A 24,720-nucleotide genomic window follows, 5' to 3' on the forward strand; every position below is an offset into this window, starting at 1 on the left:
GAGTCTGTGAACATTGCTCCAAAGTCAGGATCAGCAAAAGAATTGTCAAAGGATCTGCGAGAAAAGGTCATTGAACTGCACAAAACAGGAAAGGGGTATAAAAAGATATCCAAGGAATTGAGAATGCCAATCAGCAGTGTTCAAACGCTGATTAAGAATTGGAAAATGAGGGATTCAGGTAGACCAGCAAAGATTTCAGCCACAACTGCCAGGAAAATTGTTCGAGATGCAAAGAAAAATCCACAAATAACTTCAGCTGAAATACAGGACTCTCTGAAAAATTGGAGGCACTTGAAGAAAAATGGGCTGCATGGTCGAGTCGCCAGAAGAAAGCCATTTCTGCGCAAATGTCACAAAGTATCCCGCTTACATTACGCCAAACAGCACAGAGACAAGCCTCAAAACTTCTGGAACAAAGTAAATTGGAGTGATGGCTTTCTTCTGGCGACTCGACCATGCAGCCCATTTTTCTTCAAGTGCCTCCTTATTGTGCATCTTGAAACAGCCACACTACAATTTTTCAGAGAGTCCTGTATTTCAGCTGAAGTTATTTGTGGATTTTTCTTTGCATCTCGAACAATTTTCCTGGCAGTTGTGGCTGAAATCTTTGCTGGTCTACCTGAATCCCTCATTTTCCGCTTCTTAATCAGCGTTTGAACACTGCTGATTGGCATTCTCAATTCCTTGGATATCTTTTTATACCCCTTTCCTGTTTTGTGCAGTTCAGTTGCCTTTTCTCGCAGATCCTTTGACAATTCTTTTGCCTTCCCCATGACTCAGAATCCAGCAACATGTGTGCAGCACTGGATGAAAGATGCAATGGTCTGTCAGAAGCCCAGAAACTCACTGACCTTTTATACACACACATTCATTACAAACAAACATGTCACAGGTGAGGATTGGAACCTTGATTAGCCATTCAAACCTGTTTGTGTCAACTTTTGTGCATGTTATCAGATCAAAGTCACTGGGGTATGTCAACTTTTGATCAGGGTCATTTGGGTACTTTCTTTTGTCATTTTGATTTAAGAGTAAACACAGTTGATTGCCAATAAATAGCTTCACACAACCATTAAGCATGAGCGGAAGAAAGGTTTTTGTGTTATCATTCATATTCTCTGAAGAATGGCCAAGAAATCATCAATTCTCCCAGGGTATGTCAACTTATGAGCACGACTGTGTCTAGAAATGGTGGCCCTAAAGAGGTAGGCATTTTTTGAAGGTCTCAAGAAGGTAACAAATACAAGAGTGTCCTCATCTGCATATACACTCCCTGCAAGACAGAACGCTGGGCTTCTCACAGCGGATTCCTGTCAGTGGAAAAGAATGTGAGAAGATGGCAGATATCCGACGTGTGAACCTCAAAGCCATCGGCGTGCATGTATTGCTTTGAGCGCCGCATCTTGCCAACATCAACTAAAAGCGTGAAATCCTGGACGGAAAAGTGTGAAGATCGGCCAAGAGCGGGGAAGAGAGCGGCGGATATCTACAAACCCCGTTTCCATATGAGTTGGGAAATTGTGTTGGATGTAAATATAAACGGAATACAATGATTTGCAAATCTTTTCCAACCCATATTCAGTTGAATATGCTACAAAGACAACATATTTGATGTTCAAATGTGCAAATAATCATTAATTTTAGAATTTGATGGCAGCAACACGTGACAAAGAAGTTGGGAAAGGTGGCAATAAATACTGATAAAGTTGAGGAATGCTCATCAAACACTTATTTGGAACATCCCACAGGTGTGCAGGCTAATTGGGAACAGGTGGGTGCCATGATTGGGTATAAAAGTAGATTCCATGAAATGCTCAGTCATTCACAAACAAGGACGGGGCGAGGGTCACCACTTTGTCAACAAATGCGTGAGCAAATTGTTGAACAGTTTAAGAAAAACCTTTCTCAAGGAATTTAGGGATTTCACCATCTACAGTCCGTAATATCATCAAAGCGTTCAGAGAATCTGGAGAAATCACTGCACGTAAGCAGCTAAGCCCGTGACCTTCCATCCCTCAGGCTGTACTGCATCAACAAGCGACATCAGTGTGTAAAGGATATCACCACATGGGCTCAGGAACACTTCAGAAACCCACTGTCAGTGACTACAGTTGGTCGCTACATCTGTAAGTGCAAGTTAAAACTCTCCTATGCAAGGCGAAAACCTTTTATCAACAACACCCAGACCCGCCGTCGGCTTCGCTGGGCCTGAGCTCATCTAAGATGGACTGATACAAAGTGGAAAAGTGTTCTGTGGTCTGACGAGTCCACATTTCAAATTGTTTTTGGAAACTGTGGACGTCGTGTCCTCCGGACCAAAGAGGAAAAGAACCATCCGGATTGTTGCAGGCGCAAAGTGTGAAAAGCCAGCATGTGTGATGGTATGGGGGTGTATTAGTGCCCAAGACATGGGTAACTTACACATCTGTGAAGGCGCCATTAATGCTGAAAGGTACATACAGCCTTTGGAGCAACATATGTTGCCATCCAAGCAACGTTACCATGGACGCCCCTGCTTATTTCAGCAAGACAATGCCAAGCCACGTGTTACATCAACGTGGCTTCATAGTAAAAGAGTGCGGGTACTAAACTGTAACCCTAACCCTGTCTCCCATTGAAAATGTGTGGCGCATTATGAAGCCTAAAATAGCACAACGGAGACCCCCGGACTGTTGAACAACTTACCGTATTTTCCGCACCATAAGGCGCCCTGGGTTATAAGCCGCGCCTTCAATGAACGGCATATTTCAAAACTTTGTCCACCTATAAGCCGCCCGGTGTTGTAAGCCGCATCTAACTGCGCTAAAGGAATGTCAAAAAAACAGTCAGATAGGTCAGTCAAACTTTAATAATATATTAAAAACCAGCGTGATGTGGGCGCGCATGGAGTCGTATATCAACATGGACGGAGCTGCGTGAAAAAAGCCACCCGGCCTCTTCGCGTAAACTTAAACTTACCTTAACCACTCGCTCATCTTTTCTTCATCCATCCCTTCGAGTTAGCTTTTATGATGACGCCGGCTGGAAAGGTCTCTTTTGGCAAGGTCTTCCTTTTGAATATCACCATGGGTGGAAGTTTCTGGCCATTAGCATGGCAAGCTAGAACCACAGTGAAGGATGACTTCTCATTCCCTGTGGTGCGAATATTCACCGTACGTGCTCCCGTTGTATCCACAGTGCGGTTCACAGGAATATCAAAAGTCAGTGGAACCTCATCCATGTTGATAATGTTCTCTGGCCGGATCTTTTTTTCAGCTATCTTGTTTTTACAATATGCACGGAAAGTAGCCAGCTTTTCTTGAAAGTCTTTAGGCAGTTGCTGTGAAATAGTAATCCGTGTGCGGATGGAGAGATTGCGTCTTTTCATGAACCGGATTCCTGTCGCTTAGTAGGAGCCATTTTGTGGTCTTTACAGATGTAAACACACAAAGGAAATGAAACGTACGGTAATATCCGCGCGCTTTTTCTTCTTCTACGCGGGCGGGTGGTTGCTTACAGTAGAAGAAGAAGCGCTTCCTGTTCTATGGGGGCGGGTGCTTACCTTGGCGGTTGCTTGCGTAGAAGAAGAAGCGCTTCCTCTTCTACGGGGAAAAAAGATGGCGGCTGTTTACCGTAGTTGCGAGACCGAAACTTTATGAAAATGAATCTTAATATTTATCCATATATAAAGCGCACCGGGTTATAAGGCACACTGTCAGCTTTTGAGAAAATTTGTGGTTTTTAGGTGCGCCTTATAGTGCGGAAAATACGGTAAGCTGTACATCAAGCAAGAATGGGAAAGAATTCCACCTGAGAAGCTTCAAAAATGTGTCTTCTCAGTTCCCAAACGTTTACTGAGTGTTGTTAAAAGGAAAGGCCATGTAACACAGTGGTGAACATGCCCTTTCCCAACTACTTTGGCACGTGTTGCAGCCATGAAATTCTAAAGTTAATTATTATTTGCAAAAAAAAAAAATTAAGTTTATGAGTTTGAACATCAAATATGTTGTCTTTGTCCATCCATCCATCCATCTTCCTCCGCTTATCCGAGGTCGGGTCGCGGGGGCAGCAGCTTAAGCAGGGAAGCCCAGACTTCCCTCTCCCCAGCCACTTCGTCCAGCTCTTCCTGTGGGACCCCGAGGCGTTCCCAGGCCAGCCGGGAGACATAGTCTTCCCAACGTGTCCTGGGTCTTCCCCGTGGCCTCCTACCGGTCGGACGTGCCCTAAACACCTCCCTAGGGAGGCGTTCGGGTGGCATCCTGACCAGATGCCCGAACCACCTCATCTGGCTCCTCTCCATGTGGAGGAGCAGCGGCTTTACTTTGAGCTCCTCCCGGATGGCAGAGCTTCTCACCCTATCTCTAAGGGAGAGCCCCGCCACCCGGCGGAGGAAACTCATTTCGGCCGCTTGTACCCGTGATCTTGTCCTTTCGGTCATAACCCAAAGCTCATGACCATAGGTGAGGATGGGAACGTAGATCGACCGGTAAATCGAGAGCTTTGCCTTCCGGCTCAGCTCCTTCTTCACCACAACGGATCGATACAGCGTCCGCATTACTGAAGACGCCGCACCGATCCGCCTGTCGATCTCACGATCCACTCTTCCCTCACTCGTGAACAAGACTCCGAGGTACTTGAACTCCTCCACTTGGGGCAAGATCTCCTCCCCAACCCGGAGATGGCACTCCACCCTTTTCCGGGCGAGAACCATGGACTCGGACTTGGAGGTGCTGATTCTCATCCCAGTCGCTTCACACTCAGCTGCGAACCGATCCAGTGAGAGCTGAAGATTCTGGCCAGATGAAGCCATCAGGACCACATCATCTGCAAAAAGCAGAGACCTAATCCTGCAGCCACCAAACCAGATCCCCTCAACGCCTTGACTGCGCCTAGAAATTCTGTCCATAAAAGTTATGAACAGAATGGGTGACAAAGGGCAGCCTTGGTGGAGTCCAACCCTCACTGGAAACGTGTCCGACTTACTACCGGCAAGCGGACCAAGCTCTGGCACTGATCATACAGGGAGCGGACTGCCACAATCAGACAGTCCGATACCCCATACTCTCTGAGCACTCCCCACAGGACTTCCCGAGGGACACGGTCGAATGCCTTCTCCAAGTCCACAAAACACATGTAGACTGGTTGGGCAAACTCCCATGCACCCTCAAGGACCCTGCCCAGAGTATAGAGCTGGTCCACAGTTCCACGACCAGGACGAAAACCACACTGTTCCTCCTGAATCCGAGGTTCGACTATCCGGCGTAGCCTCCTCTCCAGTACACCTGAATAGACCTTACCGGGAAGGCTGAGGAGTGTGATCCCACGATAGTTAGAACACACCCTCCGGTTCCCCTTCTTAAAGAGAGGAACCACCACCCCGGTCTGCCAATCCAGTGGTACCGCCCCCGATGTCCACGCGATGCTGCAGAGTTGAGATGTTGTCTTTGTAGTGCATTGCCATGAATATGGGTTGAAAATGATTTGCAAATCATTGTATTCCGTTTATATTTACATCTAACACAATTTCCCAACTCATATGGAAACGGGGTTTGTACATTAGCACAATGACTCCGACTTATTCGCCGGGTAAAGCGCCGCAGGTTTAATTACGCCAGCGTGCGTGTTTGGTTTGTCGTACATTCACTTATTGCTCCTAAAACAGATATACTTGCTTTTTGACACGCGCGCGCCCTGGTTGCGGGCTCTGGCTCTCCCAATTAAGCGGAGGAGTGTTGTGGAGCATCGGTGTCGGGGGATTCTGCTTTCTTCTCCTCTGTCAGGTCCCATCACAAAGGCTCCTCATTAGTGTCAACCTCAGCTGCGCCACCACTTTCTCCTTCCCTTTCCCTCTCTCCCATCCCTCTTTGACTTCTCCTCTCTACGCATCTCCATCGCTCTGCCTCCCCCACTGTTTGACTTACTCACATGGCATTTATTAGTGAATAGCTCCCCAAAAGCGGACACTGATCATCCCGTCGTCACACGCTCGCCGCCTGGCCGTCGCCGGGCCCGCTGCGTCAACCCTCCTGCGGCGTGCACGGCGAGCAGCTTGTCACGCCGCTAATCGTCTCATGGAGAAAAAAAATAGTCACATCTTGAGGAAAAGAGGGCCCGCCGGAATATTCTAAGGCCCCGTTTACACTAAGCCGGACAGGGTAAATCACACCTAACCTTATCCGTGTCCACACTAGTGTTGTAACGATACCAATATTATGGTATCATAAACATTTTTCGGTACTTTTCGCATACTTGCCAACCCTTCCGGATTTTCCGGGAGACTCCCGAAATTCAGCGCCTCTCCCGAAAACCTCCCGGGACAAATGTTCTCCCGAAAATCTCCCGAAATTCAGGCTGGAGCTGGAGGCCACGCCCCCTCCAGCTCCATGCGGACCTGAGTGACGTGTTGACAGCCTGTTCACACGTCCGCTTTCCCACAATATAAACAGCTAATGATGGAGGGCGAGTTCTTGGTTTCTTATGTGGGTTTATTGTTAGGCAGTTTCATTAACGTCCTCCCAGCGCGGTAACAACACACAACAACAGCAGTCAAGTTTCCGTCTACCGTAAAGCAGTTCGTCTGCCGTAAACAGCAATGTTGTGACACTTTTAAACAGGACAATACTGCCATCTACTGTACATGCATATGTGACCCACCCATAATGTGTCACATTTTTGTGTTGATTTATTTATTTTATTTTGGGGTTTGAATTCGTTTTTGGAGCTGTCATTACACATTTATCAGTATTCACATTGGTCAGTAGGGGGCAGTAGGGCGTTTCTTCCCAATTGAATGCTATCACCTGCAGACCGGAAGTGTCTTGTCATTCTGATGAGAGCAACCAGTCTGTGAACAATTGAAACGTCCTGTGTGCTTTTTCCTCCTGTATAACAGGTTAGTTTTGGTGAATCAACTCACTGAATAATATCCATGTGATCTTTATAAGTTTAAGTACACATTCTGATGGTGGAGCCTAACTCTAAAGTGTTTGTGAGTTGTAGTTTGTATTTGTGAATGAATCCAGTGCACAGCTGCAGTAATCAATACAAAAAGGCGACCTGAGTGCGCAATGTTTATATAGGAACTTCTGATCCTAATTCAGACGCCCAGATTAGAGCTCCCGTTTTCTTATTGATTTTATAATGTATATTTGTATAATGTGTGTGTTATGAAATAGTGACAGAGAATAGAACAAGGATGGACAATTCAACCCTTAACTCAACAATGAGTAGATGAGTGTTATGTGTGTGTATATGTGTAAATAAATGAACACTGAAATTCAAGTATTTCTTTTATTTATTCATATATATATATATATGTAATAAAAAAAAAAATATATATATATATATATATAGCTAGAATTCACTGAAAGTCAAATATTTCTTATATATATATATATATATATATATATATATCTTAACCACGCCCCAATCACGCCCCCGCCCCACCCCAACCACGCCCCCCACCTCCCGAAATCGGAGGTCTCAAGGTTGGCAAGTATGACTTTTCGGTACTTTTCTAAATAAAGGGCATTGCAAAAAAATTGCATTATTGGCTTTATTTTAACAAAAAATCGTAGGGTACATTAAACATATGTTTCTTATTGCAGTTAAGTCCTTAAATAAAATAGTGAACATACTAGACAACTTGTCTTTTAGTAGTAAGTAAACAAACAAAGGCTCCTAATTAGTTTGCTGACATATGCAGTAACATATTGTGTCATTTATACACCTATTATTTTGTCAACATTATTAAGGACAAGTGGTAGAAAATGAATTATTAATCTACTTGTTCATTTACTGTTAATATCTGCTTACTTTCTCTTTTAACATGTTCTATCTACACTTCTGTTAAAATGTAATAATTACGGATGTCCGATAATGGCTTTTTTGCCGATATCCGATATTCCGATATTGTCCAACTCTTAATTACCGATTCCGATATCAGCCGATACCGATATATACAGTTGTGGAATTAACACATTATTATGCCTAATTTTGTTGTTGTCATGTCTGTGTGATCATGTTTTGTTTTAGTCATGTTCGGTTTTGTTTTTGGACTTTTTGTGCACTTTTGTTTGTTTGTCACCATAGCAACCATTAGTTTTCACCAGACATCGTCACGCACCTGTTTCACGTTTTGAGTCACGCACCTGTTTTCGTTAATCCCCGGGGCCTTGCCACCGAGGAGCTTTTTAACTACCTCAGCAACCTCAGCCCCAGAAATAGAAGAGCCCACCACAGACTCCCCAGGCACTGCTTCCTCATAGGAAGACGTGTTGGTGGGATTGAGGAGGTCTTCGAAGTATTCCCTCCACCGATACACAACATCCGCAGTCGAGGTCAGCAGAACACCATCCTCACCATACACGGTGTTGATAGTGCACTGCTTCCCCTTCCTGAGGCGGCGGATGGTGGTCCAGAATCGCTTCGAAGCCGTCCGGAAGTCGTTTTCCATGGCGAAAAATACGGTAACTACAGTTGGTCGCTACATCTGTAAGTGCAAGTTAAAACTCTACTATGCAAAACGAAAGCCATTTATCAACAACACCCAGAAACGCCGCCGGTTTCGCTGGGCCCGAGCTCATCTAAGATGGACTGATACAAAGTGGAAAAGTGTTCTGTGGTCTGACGAGTCCACATTTCAAATTGTTTTTGGAAACTGTGGACGTCGTGTCCTCCGGACCAAAGAGGAAAAGAACCATCCGGATTGTTATAGGCGCAAAGTGTAAAAGCCAGCATCTGTGATGATGTATGATGTATGTTATAATTTCCCTGTATCCATTAAACCATATCCATTTGTATTTACAATCCGCAAATTATGTGAAAATACCGAGTAAACATCACAAAGTGCCACAATTTTAGACGGCCCTTTTGAATATTCCACTCCGAATGTTTTCAGCATTTTCCGTAGATTTGGGGTCGGATGAGGTCAGAATGGGAACGTTTCTGCACTCTGACCTTATAAAGTTAAAGTAAAGTTAAAGTTAAAGTACCAATGATTGTCACACACACACTAAGTGTGGCGAAATTATTCTCTGCATTTGACCCATCACTCTTGATCACGACCTGGGAGGTGAGGGGAGCAGTGGGCAGCAGCGGTGGCCGCGCCCGGGAATCATTTTTGGTGATTTAACCCCCAATTCCAACCCTTGATGCTGAGTGCCAAGCAGGGAGGTAATGGCTCCCATTTTTATAGTCTTTGGTATGACTCGGCCGGGGTTTGAACTCACAACCTACCCATCTCAGGGCGGACACTCTAACCCAGGGGTCGGCAACCTTTACCAGTCAAAGAGCCATTTTGACCAGTTTCGCAAATTATAGACAACAATGGGAGCCGCAAAAAAATTTTGAAATTTTAAATGAAATATCACTGCATACAAAGTTTTTGTTTTGCTTTGTGCAGACACGCTGCCCACACATTTAAATGGAATTTGAAAGCTGGTGCGGCACGCGGGTTTTAAATGAATGGGGCTTGTCAGCGTCATGCGTGCCGTGATGGTACAGCAAATAGTACCGTATTTTCCGCACCATAAGGCGCCCTGGGTTATAAGCCGCGCCTTCAATGAACAGCATATTTCAAAACTTTGTCCACCTATAAGCCGCCCCGTGTTATAAGCCGCATCTAACTGCGCTAAAGGAATGTCAAAAAAACAGTCAGATAGGTCAGTCAAACTTTAATAATATATTAAAAACCAGCGTGATGTGGGCGCGCATGGAGTCGTATATCAACATGGACGGAGCTGCGTGAAAAAAGCCACCCGGCCTCTTCGCGTAAACTTACCTTAACCACTCGCTCATCTTTTCTTCATCCATCCCTTCGAGTTAGCTTTTATGATGACGCCGGCTGGAAAGGTCTCTTTTGGCAAGGTCTTCCTTTTGAATATCACCATGGGTGGAAGTTTCTGGCCATTAGCATGGCAAGCTAGAACCACAGTGAAGGATGACTTCTCATTCCCTGTGGTGCGAATATTCACCGTACGTACTCCCGTTGTATCCACAGTGCGGTTCACAGGAATATCAAAAGTCAGTGGAACCTCGTCCATGTTGAGAATGTTCTCTGGCCGGATCTTTTTTTCAGCTATCTTGTTTTTACAATATGCACGGAAAGTAGCCAGCTTTTCTTGAAAGTCTTTAGGCAGTTGCTGTGAAATAGTAGTCCGTGTGCGGATGGAGAGATTGCGCCTTTTCATGAACCGGAAACCTGTCGCTTAGTAGGAGCCATTTTGTGGTCTTTACAGATGTAAACACACAAAGGAAATGAAACGTAATATCCGCGCCCTTCTTCTTCTTCTACGCGGGCGGGTGGTTGCTTACAGTAGAAGAAGAAGCGCTTCCTGTTCTATGGGGGCGGGTGCTTACCTTGGCGGTTGCTTGCGTAGAAGAAGAAGCACTTCCTCTTCTACGGGGAAAAAAGATGGCGGCTGTTTACCGTAGTTGCGAGTCCGAAACTTTATGAAAATGAATCTTAATATTAATCCATATATAAAGCGCACCGGGTTATAAGCCGCACTGTCAGCTTTTGAGTAAATTTGTGGTTTTTAGGTGCGGCTAATAGTGCGGAAAATACGGTACCCACTTCAACCGGCGTGCCTGATCAGCCACACGTTGTATGGTGCTTCCGCTTGCTCACGTAGGTGACAGCAAGGCATACTTGGTCAACAACCACACAGGTTTCACTGACGGTGGCAGTATAAAAAAAAAAAAAAACTATAACACTCTTACTAATAATGCGCCACACTGTGAACCCACACCAAACAAGAATGACAAACACATTTCGGGAGAACATCTGCACCATAACACAACATAAACACAACAGGACAAATACCCAGAATCCCATGCAGACCTAACTCTTCCGGGCTACATTATACACCCCCGCTACCAAACCCCGCCCACCTCAACCGACGCACAGAGGGGGGGGGTTGATGTGTGAGGGAGCAGGGTTGGGGTGGGGGCTGGGTTTGTGTATAATGTATCCCGGAAGAGTCAGGGCTGCATGGGATTCTGGGTGTTTGTTCTGTTGTGTTTATGTTGTGTTAAGGTGCTAATGTTCTCCCGAAATGTGTTTGTCATTCTTGTTTGGTTTTGGTTCAAAGTGTGGCGCATTATTAGTAAGAGTGTTAAAGTTGTTTTATATGGTCACTGTCAGTGTAACCTGTGTGGCTGTTGACCAAGTATGCCTTGCTGTCACCTACGTGTGCAAGCAGAAGATGTATATTGTATAACAAGTGTTGGGCTGGCACGCTGTTAATACAGATTGTAGAGAGTGCCAAATGTTGTACCATCATGGCACGCCCTTATTATAGCTGTAAGGGTGTAAATCGGTGAATATTAATCCCGGGAGTTTTCTGCGAGAGGCACTGAAATCCGGAAGTCTCACGGGAAATTGGGGGTGTTCGGCAAGTAAGCTGCTGAGCCGCATCAGAGTGATCAAAGAGCCGCATGCGGCTCCGGAGCCGCGGGTTGCAGACCCCTGGTCTAACCACTAGACCACTGAGTAGGTCAGATCAGATCAGATCAGCCATACTAGAAATATGCAAACAAAAACAGTTACATTACAATCCTTATGGTAAGACATGAACACAAATGTTTTTCTTTTTTATGCATTGTAAGTCGTATATAATTAAAAATTGAGTCAATGGGGGCTCTCTAGTCCGCCCACAAAGCCCTCTAAATACCATTCCAAATTCCGCCAACAATACTTTATTTACATATCGTGACCTGAATAATATCCAAATTTTAGCAACCAGTCTGATCTTTGAGACCCTCCCAGTCGAGTGCGAAAATATTACATGAATAAATATGTATTAATATGACATCAGTGACCAGGAAAGAGACCAATGGATCCGCCAACAGGCACGCATTTGAACCCCTGAACACGCCCGCACGCCTCTGTCTCTCTCTCTTTAGTCTCTGATCCCGCGGCTCTCGACACCGCGGCCACAACCCCCGAGCACCGCGGCACACTTCTCTCGCTATTCTCGGAAACGGATATTTTCTAGCATCCAACATCAAACAATTCTACCCTCAACCACGAGCATCATCGCTCGCTTGCGACGGGAAGCTCAAAAGGCCAAATACTAGAGTCCGTGAACATTGCTCCAAAGTACCAGTTTTTGTGTTGATTTATGGTGCATAAAAAAGCAAACATTGACATGTGCAAAGGCAATAATATATGATAAAACAAGGCGGCAGCTAAAGAAGGATTTCCACCTTTATTCCCTCTTTTATTATACACATACTTGCCAACCTTGAGACCTCCGATTTCGGGAGGTGGGGGGAGGGGGGTGGGCGTGGTCGGAGTGGGAGGGGGCGTGGTTGGGGGCGTGGCTAAAAGGGGAGGAGTATATTTACAGCTAGAATTCACCAAGTCAAGTATTTCATATATATATATAAATCCATCCATTCATTTTCTACCGCCTATTCCCTTTTGGGGTCGCGGGGGGCGCTGGAGCCTATCTCAGCTACAATCGGGCGGAAGGCGGGGTACACCCTGGACAAGTCGCAACCTCATCGCAGGGCCAACACAGATAGACAGACAACATTCACACTCACATCCACACACTAGGGACCATTTAGTGTTGCCAATCAACCTATCCCCAGGTGCATGTCTTTGGAGGTGGGAGGGGCCTATCCCCAGGTGCATGTCTTTGGAGGTGGGAGGAAGCCGGAGTACCCGGAGGGAACCCACGCAGTCACGGGGAGAACATGCAATCTCCATACAGAAAGATCCCGAGCCCGGGATTGAACCCAAGACTACTCAGGACCTTCGTATTGTGAGGCAGATGCACTAACCCCTCTTCCACCCTGCTGCCCATATATATATATACTATTTTTTGGATAACCTTATTAAGACATATATATATATATATATATATATATATATATATATATATATATAAATATATATATGTCTTAATAAGGTTATCCAAAAAATAGTGCTCAATACCGTAGTAGAGCGCAATATATGTATGTGTGGGAAAAAAAATCACAAGACTATTTCCTCTCTACAGGCCTGTTTCATGAGGGGTTCCCTCAATCATCAGGAGATTTTAATGGAAGCATTCACATACCATGGTTTATATAGGGCACAGAGTGGGTGGGTACAGGCTGGCGTAGGGGCGTGGTGATTGGCTCATGTGTTACCTAGGAGGTGTTTCCGTCTGTGGCGGCATGCTGATACAATTTCGCTGCGCTTGTTGAGGGATGACAGGTCTGGACGGTATATAATAAACAGTTTCTCTTTCAAGCATAGGTTGCATCTTTTATTACCACTACCACAGCACACCTTACAATAGTGGTAATAAAAGATGCAACCTATGCTTGAAAGAGAAACTGTTTATTATTTACCGTCCAGACCTGTCATCCCTCAACAAGCGCAGCGAAATTGTATCAGCATGCCGCCACAGACGGAAACACCTCCTAGGTAACACATGAGCCAATCACCACGCCCCTACGCCAGCCTGTACCCACCCACTCTGTGCCCTATATAAACCATGGTATGTGAATTCTCCCATTAAAATCTCCTGATGATTGAGGGAACCCCTCATGAAACAGGCCTGTAGAGATGAAGTAGTCTTGTGATTTTTTTTCCCACACATACATATATATATATATATATATATATATATATAACAAATACTTGACGTTCAGTGAATTCTAGCTATATATATATATATATATATACAGTATATATATATATATATATATATATATATATATATATATATATATATATATATATATATATATATATATATATATATATATTTTATTATATGTATATATATATATATACATATATATATATATATATATGTATATATATATATTAATTTTATTAAATATATATATATATATATATATGTATATATATATATATATATATATATATATATATATATATATATATATATATATATATATATATATATAAAATAAATACTTGAATTTCAGTGTTCATTTATTTACACATATACACACACATACCACTCATCTACTCATTGTTGAGTTAAGGGTTGAATTGTCCATCCTTGTTCTATTCTCTGTCACTATTTTTCTAACCATGCTGAACACCCTCTCTGATGATGCATTGATGTGTGGCACGCACAAAAGTGCTTTCATCAAATGCACTAGATGGCAGTATTGTCCTGTTTAAGAGTGTCACAACATTGCTGTTTACGGCAGACGATCTGCTTTACGGTATATAAAAAAGTGACTGCTGTTGTTGTGTGTTGTTGCCGCGCTGGGAGGACGTTAATGAAACTGCCTAACAATAAACCCACATAAGAAACCAAGAACTCGCCCTCCATCATTCTACAGTTATAACGTGATCGGGCAGGTATGCTGGTTATATTGTGGGTTAGCGGACTCAGGTCCGCCTGAATTTCGGGAGATTTTCGGGAGAAAATTTGTCCCGGGAGGTTTTCGGGAGAGGCGCTGAATTTCGGGAGTCTCCCGGAAAATCCGGGAGGGTTGGCAAGTATGGTTATACAGGAAAAACCTGCCAAGTGAACAGTTGATTGCACTACTATGTCCCATATGTGACCATACGATAACAAATACACTACAGTACTAAGACTATGTGGCCATAAACTGTTAGCGTCTACAACAGGGGTGCCTAAAGTGCGGCACGGGGGCCATCTGTGGTCCGTGACTCGTTTGTCATTGGTTGTAGGCACATTAACAAAAACAAAATTTGAAAAAACCCAGCAAGAAGGACAATGAGAACACTTTTTTTTTTACATCAGCCAATGATAACAACACAATGCTTTGTCTATTAAAATATGGTGTTCTGCTGACCTCGACTGTGGATCGGTGGAGGGAATACTTCGAAGACCTCCTCAATCCCACCAACACGTCTTCCTATGAGGAAGCAGTGCCTGGGGAGTCTGTGGTGGGCTCTCCTATTTCTGGGGCTGAGGTTGCTGAGGTAGTTAAAAAGCTGCTCGGTGGCAAGGCCCCGGGGGTAGATGAGATCCGCCCGGAGTTCCTTAAGGCTCTGGATGCTGTGGGGCTGTCTTGGTTGACAAGACTCTGCAGCATCGCGTGGACATCGGGGGCGGTACCACTGGATTGGCAGACCGGGGTGGTGGTTCCTCTCTTTAAGAAGGGGAACCGGAGGGTGTGTTCTAACTATCCTGGGATCACACTCCTCAGCCTTTCCGGTAAGGTCTATTCAGGTGTACTGGAGAGGAGGTTACGCCGGATAGTCGAACCTCGGATTCAGGAGGAACAGTGTGGTTTTCGTCCTGGTCGTGGAACTGTGGACCAGCTCTATACTCTGGGCAGGGTCCTTGAGGGTGCATGGGAGTTTGCCCAACCAGTCTACATGTGTTTTGTGGACTTGGAGAAGGCATTCGACCGTGTCCCTCTGGAAGTCCTGTGGGGAGTGCTCAGAGAGTATGGGGTATCGAACTGTCTGATTGTGGCAGTCCGCTCCCTGTATGATCAGTGCCATAGCTTGGTCCGCATTGCCGGTAGTAAGTCGGACACGTTTCCAGTGAGGGTTGGACTCCGCCAAGGCTGCCCTTTGTCACCGATTCTGTTCATAACTTTTATGGACAGAATTTCTAAGCGCAGTCAAGGCGTTGAGGGGATCTGGTTTGGTGGCTGCAGGATTAGGTCTCTGCTTTTTGCAGATGATGTGGTCCTGATGGCTTCATCTGGCCAGGATCTTCAGCTCTCGCTGGATCGGTTCGCAGCTGAGTGTGAAGCGACTGGGATGAGAATCAGCACCTCCAAGTCCGAGTCCATGGTTCTCGCCCGGAAAAGGGTGCAGTGCCATCTCCGGGTTGGGGAGGAGATCTTGCCCCAAGTGGAGGAGTTCAAGTACCTCGGAGTCTTGTTCACGAGTGAGGGAAGAGTGGATGGTGAGATCGACAGGCGGATCGGTGCGGCGTCTTCAGTAATGCGGACGCTGTATCGATCCGTTGTGGTGAAGAAGGAGCTGAGCCGGAAGGCAAAGCTCTCAATTTACCGGTCGATCTACGGTCCCATCCTCACCTATGGTCATGAGCTTTGGGTTATGACCGAAAGGACAAGATCACGGGTACAAGCGGCCGAAATGAGTTTCCTCCGCCGGGTGGTGGGGCTCTCCCTTAGAGATAGGGTGAGAAGCTCTGTCATCCGGGGGGAGCTCAAAGTAAAGCCGCTGCTCCTCCACATGGAGAGGAGCCAGATGAGGTGGTTCGGGCATCTGGTCAGGATGCCACCCGAACGCCTCCCTAGGGAGGTGTTTAGGGCACGTCCGACCGGTAGGAGGCCGCGGGGAAGACCCAGGACAAGTTGGGAAGACTATGTCTCCCGGCTGGCCTGGGAACGCCTCGGGGTCCCACAGGAAGAGCTGGACGAAGTGGCTGGGGAGAGGGAAGTCTGGGCTTCCCTGCTTAGGCTGCTTCCCCCGCGACCCGACCTCGGATAAGCGGAAGAAGATGGATGGATGGATGGCATTGGTCTTAACCCCTTCCAAGGCGCCCCTGGGCCCTGATACTTGCATCAAGTGACAGCCAACAGGTGTGCGTTTCCTTTCCCCTCTGCGGTGATTTAATGACAACAATGAGTAAAGAGATCCCTCAACAAAAGTGAAGGATAGGCAAAGTCAGTCTTGATCATTAAACCGCCTTGAAGGCTCCGGAAGCCGTGTTGATCTGTGCCTCGACATGCAGCATCATAGACGACGTAATGATGGTAATGATCAATGCGCCGCCGACACAGCGGCACCGACAACATGTAAACAAGGCAACAGGGGAGTTGGCGTGGAAGCGTGGAGTTCAGAGATCACTGGATGCACGCCGAGGAGGATGAGACGCGTGTGTGGGGGGGCAAACAAGATAAAACAAGGCGATTGTTTGTTTGTTGCTACTGTTGTTCCCCAGAGCAACCATTCCCATTCTCCCCCTGCTTCACCCCCTTCTTTAGTTCCCCCGCCCTACCACAGTCCATCTCTGCTCTCTGCGTTCACTCCGTAATTAAAAAGAAACCCGGCTTTGATTTCAAAGAAGGGTTACGGGGTTGGGGTATAAAGTGCAAGTCGCTCCCAAAGTCCCAAGTCCTAGTATGAACCTCTCCACGGTACAGTATGAACCCACTCTATTTGTACTCCCTCCCCCTCTTTTCTGCACAATTTGCTATCAAAGACATGATAATTAGGCTGAACACAAGTTCTATTATTTCTCTTTAATTAATAGTGCATAATAATGACACGGATGCCTTGCGACGTACTATCTGCTGGCGTACACTTTTAACCAAGATAAAAGGCGCAGTGTGTCAAAAACTGGCAAACTTTTCTCCCTTCCCTCGCTTTCCCCCCCCCTCGCCTGTGCAGCAGCCCTCTCCTCCTCGCTGCAGACCTAATGAGGACATTTCTGTCACGCTCCTCAATCACACGCACAGCTGCCAGCCCCTGGACCGAGTTTCAGGTAGCCCCTCCCCAACCGAGGGGGGGGGGGGAATGAAAAATAAATAAACAAACATGGAATGTGGTGGGCGATGGCGAGGGGGGGAGGACTTAAAAGGAGACTCAGTGGGAACAGAGCAGGGCTGAATCCACTAATCTCCGAGGAGGCATGAAGTGAACATGCCAACCACCTTCGGCTCGAAGCGGGGGGGAAAAAAAAAGGAAAAATCAGTTGGTTTGGTGATAAATAGGATTTAAGTTGAGGTGACAGCTCCTTCTGTTGCACGCTCACATCCGCCCGTGTCTGCTTTGTGCACACATAAGCACCTTGGACCGATATATATACGCGGCGGTGGGCATCCTTCCAGCCGGGTGCCTCGCGCACGCTTTGCTGGGACTTATCTCGCGGAAACAAAGATGGATGTGTCAGTGCGCTTATTAAAAACACGCTTTTTAGACCCCCGGCCGCTACTCTTTAGGAGGGAAAATCGCTTTCTGGTGGAGATTGACAGAAGAAGGGGGGGAGAGAAAAACAACATCCTCATTTTAAAGCCCAACATCTTGGACATGATTGCTCGCTTTAAGCCGAGTGTTCCTATTGAGGTTTTTTAATTGTTGTTTGCTTTTCTTCCCCCCCCCCACACCAACCAACCAACCGCTCGTCGCTTCATATTTATAAGCCACGGTTGGAATCTTTAATTACCTTCGACGCACGTCCCTTCATTTCGCACAATCGCGCGGATAAAGTCGCGCGCGCTCGTTTATGCGCGCGTTTTCCTTCAGGCCTCCTCAAAAGTCAACACGCTTCTTGCTGGTCCGAGTTTCTTTTTTAGAGGCGCAGAGCACAAGTCACTAACTCCGCCATCACGACATGCTGGTGTCAGCCAGAGGTGGGGAGAGTACATACTTGCCAACCCTCCCGGATTTTCCGGGAGTCTCCCGAAATTCAGCGCCTCTCCCGAAAACCTCCCGGGACACATTTTCTCCCGAAAATCTCCCGAAATTCAGGCGGAGCTGGAGGCCACGCCCCCTCCAGCTCCATGCGGACCTGAGTGACGTGTTGACAGCCTGTTCACACGTCCGCTTTCCCACAATATAAACAGCTAATGATCGAGGACGAGTTCTTGGTTTCTTATGTGTGTTTATTGTTAGGCAGTTTCATTAACGTCCTCCCAGCGCGGTAACAACACACAACAACAGCAGTCACGTTTTCGTCTACCGTAAAGCAGTTCGTCTGCCGTAAACAGCAATGTTGTGACACTTTTAAACAGGACAATACTGCCATCTACTGTACATGCATATGTGACCCACCCATAATGTGTCACATTTTTGTGTTGATTTATTTATTTTGTTTTGTGGTTTGAATTCGTTTTTGGAGCTGTCATTACACATTTATCAGTATTCACATTGGTCAGTAGGGGGCAGTAGGGCGTTTCTTCCCATGCTATCACCTGCAGACCGTAAGTGTCTTGTCATTCTGATGAGCGCGACCAGTCTGTGAACAATTGAAACGTCCTGTGTGCTTTTTCCTCCTGTATAACAGGTTAGTTTTGGTGAATCAACTCACTGAATAATATCCATGTGATCTTTATAAGTTTAAGTACACATTCTGATGGTGGAGCCTAACTCTAAAGTGTTTGTGAGTTGTCGTTTGTATTTGTGAATGAATCCAGTGCACAGCTGCAGTAATCAATACAAAAAGGCGACGTGAGTGCGCAATGTTTATATAGGAACTTCTGATCCTAATTCAGACTCCCAAATTAGAGCTCCCGTTTTCTTATTGATTTTATAATGTATATTTGTATAATGTGTGTGTTCTGAAATAGTGACAGAGAATAGAACAAGGATGGACAATTCAACCCTTAACTCAACAATGAGTAGATGAGTGTTATGTGTGTGTATATGTGTAAATAAATGAACACTGAAATTCAAGTATTTCTTTTATTTATTTATATATATATATATATATATATATATATATATATATATATATATACATAGCTAGAATTCACTGAAAGTCAAGTATTTCTTATATATATATATATATATATATATATATATATATATATATATATATATATATATATATATCTTAACCACACCCCCGCCCCACCCCCCACCTCCCGAAATCGGAGGTCTCAAGGTTGGCAAGTATGGGAGAGTAGCCAGAAATTGTACTCAAGTAAGAGTACTGTTACTTTAGAGATTTATCACTCAAGTAAAAGTAAGGAGTAGTCACCCTTGAGTAAAAGTAAAAAGTGTGAAAAAACGACTCAAGTACTGAGTAACTGATGAGTAACCTGTTCGTTTAATGATGACGGCAACAAATAATGCACAAAAACATAAAAATAGCAACTAAAACAATAATACATATTAAATAATAATACATTAAAATAAAAAAAATTAAGGCAAATTGAGCCACAATAAGTTAACAATTAAATGCACTACAAAGACAACATATTTGATGTTCAAACGGATAAACTTTTTTTTTTTTGCAAATAATCATTAACTTCAGAATTTGATGCCAGCAACACGTGACAAAGAAGTTGGGAAAGGTGGCAATAAATACTGATAAAGTTGAGGAATGCTCATCAAAGACTTATTTGGAACATCCCACAGGTGTGCAGGCTAATTGGGAACAGGTGGGTGCCATGATTGGGTATTAAAGTAGATTCCATGAAATGCTCAGTCATTCACAAACAAGGATGGGGCGAGGGTCACCACTTTGTCAACAAATGCGTGAGCAAATTGTTGAACAGTTTAAGAAAAACCTTTCTCAACCAGCTATTGCAAGGAATTTAGGGATTTCACCATCTACGCTCCGTAATATCATCAAAGGGTTCAGAGAATCTGGAGAAATCACTGCACGTACGCAGCTAAGCCCGTGACCTTCCATCCCTCAGGCTGTACTGCATCAACAAGCGACATCAGTGTGTAAAGGATATCACCACATGGGCTCAGGAACACTTCAGAAACCCACTGTCAGTAACTACAGTTGGTCGCTACATCTGTAAGTGCAAGTTAAAACTCTCCTATGCAAGGCAAAAACCGTTTATCAACAACACCCAGAAACGCCGTCGGCTTCGCTGGGCCTGAGCTCATCTAAGATGGACTGATACAAAGTGGAAAAGTGTTCTGTGGTCTGACGAGTCCACATTTCAAATTGTTTTTGGAAACTGTGGACGTCGTGTCCTCCGGACCAAAGAGGAAAAGAACCATCCGGATTGTTATAGGCGCAAAGTGTAAAAGCCAGCATGTGTGATGGTATGGGGGTGTATTAGTGCCCAAGACATGGGTAACTTACGCATCTGTGAAGGTGCCATTAATGCTGAAAGGTACATACAGGTTTTGGAGCAACATATGTTGACATCAAAGCAACGTTACCATGGACGCCCCTGCTTATTTCAGCAAGACAATGCCAAGCCACGTGCTACATCAACGTGGCTTCATAGTAAAAGAGTGCAGGTACTAGACTGGCCTGCATGTAGTCCAGACCTGTCTCCCATTGAAAATGTGTGGTGCATTATGAAGCTTAAAATGGCACAACGGAGACCCCCGGACTGTTGAACAACTTAAGCTGTACATCAAGCAAGAATGGGAAAGAATTCCACCTGAGAAGCTTCAAAAATGTGTCTCCTCAGTTCCCAAACGTTTACTGAGTGTTGTTAAAAGGAAAGGCCATGTAACACAGTGGTGAACATGCCCTTTCCCAACTACTTTGGCACGTGTTGCAGCCATGAAATTCTAAGTTACCGTATTTTCCGCACCATAAGGCGCCCTGGGTTATAAGCCGCGCCTTCAATGAACGGCATATTTCAAAACTTTGTCCACCTATAAGCCGCCCCGTGTTATAAGCCGCATCTAACTGTGCTAAAGGAATGTCAAAAAAACAGTCAGATAGGTCAGTCAAACTTTAATAATATATTAAAAACCAGCGTGATGTGGGCGCGCATGGAGTCGTATATCAACATGGACGGAGCTGCGTGAAAAAAGCCACCCGGCCTCTTCGCGTAAACTTACCTTAACCACTCGCTCATCTTTTCTTCATCCATCCATCCCTTCGAGTTAGCTTTTATGATGACGCCGGCTGGAAAGGTCTCTTTTGGCAAGGTCTTCCTTTTGAATATCACCATGGGTGGAAGTTTCTGGCCATTAGCATGGCAAGCTAGAACCACAGTGAAGGATGACTTCTCATTCCCTGTGGTGCGAATATTCACCGTACGTGCTCCCGTTGTATCCACAGTGCGGTTCACAGGAATATCAAAAGTCAGTGGAACCTCGTCCATGTTTGGTGGCTTATTAGTGATTCCCAGAGCCCAAAAAAAGTCTGCGGGCTATAGAGCGTTTTCTATTCGGGCTCCAGTACTATGGAATGCCCTCCCGGTAACAATTAGAGATGCTACCTCAGTAGAAGCATTTAAGTCCCATCTTAAAACTCATTTGTATACTCTAGCCTTTAAATAGCCCCCCTGTTAGACCAGTTGATCTGCCGTTTCTTTTCTTTTCTCCTCTGCTCCCCTTTTCCTTGAGGAGGGGGGGCACAGGTCCGGTGGCCATGGATGAAGTGCTGGCTGTCCAGAGTCGGGACCCGGGGTGGACCACTCGCCTGTGCATCGGCTGGGAACATCTCTGCGCTGCTGACCCGTCTCCGCTCGGGATGGTGTCCTGCTGGCCCCACTATGGACTGGACTCTTACTATTATGTTGGATCCACTATGGACTGGACTCTCACAATATTATGTCAGACCCACTCGACATCCATTGCTTTCGGTCTCCCCTAGAGGGGGGGGGTTACCCACATATGCGGTCCTCTCCAAGGTTTCTCATAGTCATTCACATCGACGTCCCACTGGGGTGAGTTTTTCCTTGCCCGTATGTGGGCTTTGTACCGAGGATGTCATTGTGGCTTGTGCAGCCCTTTGAGACACTTGTGATTTAGGGCTATATAAATAAAGATTGATTGATTGATGTTGATAATGTTCTCTGGCCGGATCTTTTTTTCAGCTATCTTGTTTTTACAATATGCACGGAAAGTAGCCAGCTTTTCTTGAAAGTCTTTAGGCAGTTGCTGTGAAATAGTAGTCCGTGTGCGGATGGAGAGATTGCGTCTTTTCATGAACCGGAAACCTGTCGCTTAGTAGGAGCCATTTTGTGGTCTTTACAGATGTAAACATACAAAGGAAATGAAACGTAATATCCGCGCGCTTCTTCTTCTTCTACGCGGGCGGGTGGTTGCTTACAGTAGAAGAAGAAGCGCTTCCTGTTCTATGGGGGCGGGTGCTTACCTTGGCGGTTGCTTGCGTAGAAGAAGAAGCACTTCCTCTTCTACGGGGAAAAAAGATGGCGGCTGTTTACCGTAGTTGCGAGACCGAAACTTTATGAAAATGAATCTTAATATTAATCCATATATAAAGCGCACCGGGTTATAAGCCGCACTGTCAGCTTTTGAGTAAATTTGTGGTTTTTAGGTGCGGCTAATAGTGCGGAAAATACGGTAATTATTATTTGCAAAAAAAAAAATGAAGTTTATGAGTTTGAACATCAAATATGTTGTCTTTGTAGCATATTCAACTGAATATGGGTTGAAAAGGATTTGCAAATCATTGCATTCCGTTTATATTTACATCTAACACAATTTCCCAACTCATATGGAAACGGGGTTTGTAGATAAATGGAGCGGAGCAAAAGTAGCGTTTCTTCTCTATAAATATACTCAAGTAAAAGTAAAAGTATGTTGCATTAAAAGTACTCTTAGAAGTACAATTTATCCCAAAAGGTACTCAAGTAGATGTAATGCAGTAAATGTAGCGCATGGTGTCAGTTTATGGAGAAAATGCAAGCTGCTGCAGTCAAGAGTAGCTGAAGAGATTAGCTGTACGTCATGGCAGCGACAAACACCCGTGGCCCATGTGTTGCTATTTACATCAGAGCTGGAAACAAAGGCCGGGGCTTGTCTTAATACTTGGCAAGATGACAGGCTTTCTTCATTCCGTATTAGCAGATTAGGCATATTTCATGAGCCAATCACTCCAGATGATATGAATACTGCCATGCAGCGGGTGGGGGGGAAGTAGGCGGTTTTCCGCTTATAGATTCATAATTTAAGATGGAAAACAATATAGAATGGGAAATGTCGCGCGATGACGTGTCTTTACGTTTGCGCTTTCAAGTGTGTGCCCTTTGAACGGCGTTTGATCTGAAACATATGCTTTATTTATGCACCGCCAGGCTAAATTGCCATTGTCACAAGTCAGGCCTCGACATGCTTCTGCATCACCCACGTTTGAGGAACTTTTACTTAAAGTACAGTACTTTGAGGCCCTGTCTACATTAAGCCGGAAAAACAACTGATGCCGATCGTAGCTTAGATGCTAACATCAAGCTAAACATTTAGTCTCTTCTCACGGATAGGGCCATCACTGAAACGACTTGGTCGCACAGTGATGCGGGTGTGGTTCTCCCAAGGATGCAGACGGCTTCGGACACAGCTTGCAGGTAGGAAAATGATTTATTTTAAATATAAATCATATGATGAATAAACAAAAAACATGCATGTAGCACAAAAGGCAAAACAAAAGGACTAGCGTGGGAGCTAGCAGGAAAAAAATAGCATAGCGTGAAAAGCTAGCAGAATCAAAGTAGTCGTTAACAGTTGTATGGGAACAAACTAGGAAGCCAGACCGAGTGAGGCCAGGGCAAAGACTAAATAGCCCTCTGATTAGTGCCCGGGCAACAGGTGCGCGTCCCGAACACTAACCAGAGGCAGGTGCGTACAATCTGCCGTCATGGCAACAGAAACAAACTAAACTCAAGGTGCTGAAAACACGTGACTCAAACATAAACAAACTATGATCCGGGCAGCGGATCGTAACAATCACCTTTGCATACCAAGGTCCAATTTTATCGCCTTTTCTTCCGCAAGAACTAATCCAATCCGCACACAAATGTCAGTACTAAAGGGCCCCATGTTATTATGTGCCCAAAGTGAAATATCTACCAGTTCAGTGTTTTTCAACCTTTTTTAAGCCAAAGCACATTTTTTTCATTGAAAAAATCCCGAGGCACACCACTAGCAGAAAACATTTAAAAAATAAAACTCAGTAGCCGATATTGACAGTTAAAAATCGTTCTCGCAATTGTTGGATATAAATTCACAGAGGTGTGGACTCGAGTCACATGACTTGGACTCGAGTCAGACTCGAGTCATGAATTTGATGACTTTAGACTCGACTTGACAAAATGTAAAAAGACTTGCAACTCGACTTAGACTTTAACATCAATGACTTGTGACTTCACTTGGACTTGAGCCTTTTGAATTGACATGACTTGACATGACTTGCTACTTTC

Source organism: Nerophis lumbriciformis, linkage group LG36 (genome assembly GCF_033978685.3).
Source record: "Nerophis lumbriciformis linkage group LG36, RoL_Nlum_v2.1, whole genome shotgun sequence".
Classification (NCBI taxonomy): Eukaryota; Metazoa; Chordata; class Actinopteri; order Syngnathiformes; family Syngnathidae; genus Nerophis; species Nerophis lumbriciformis.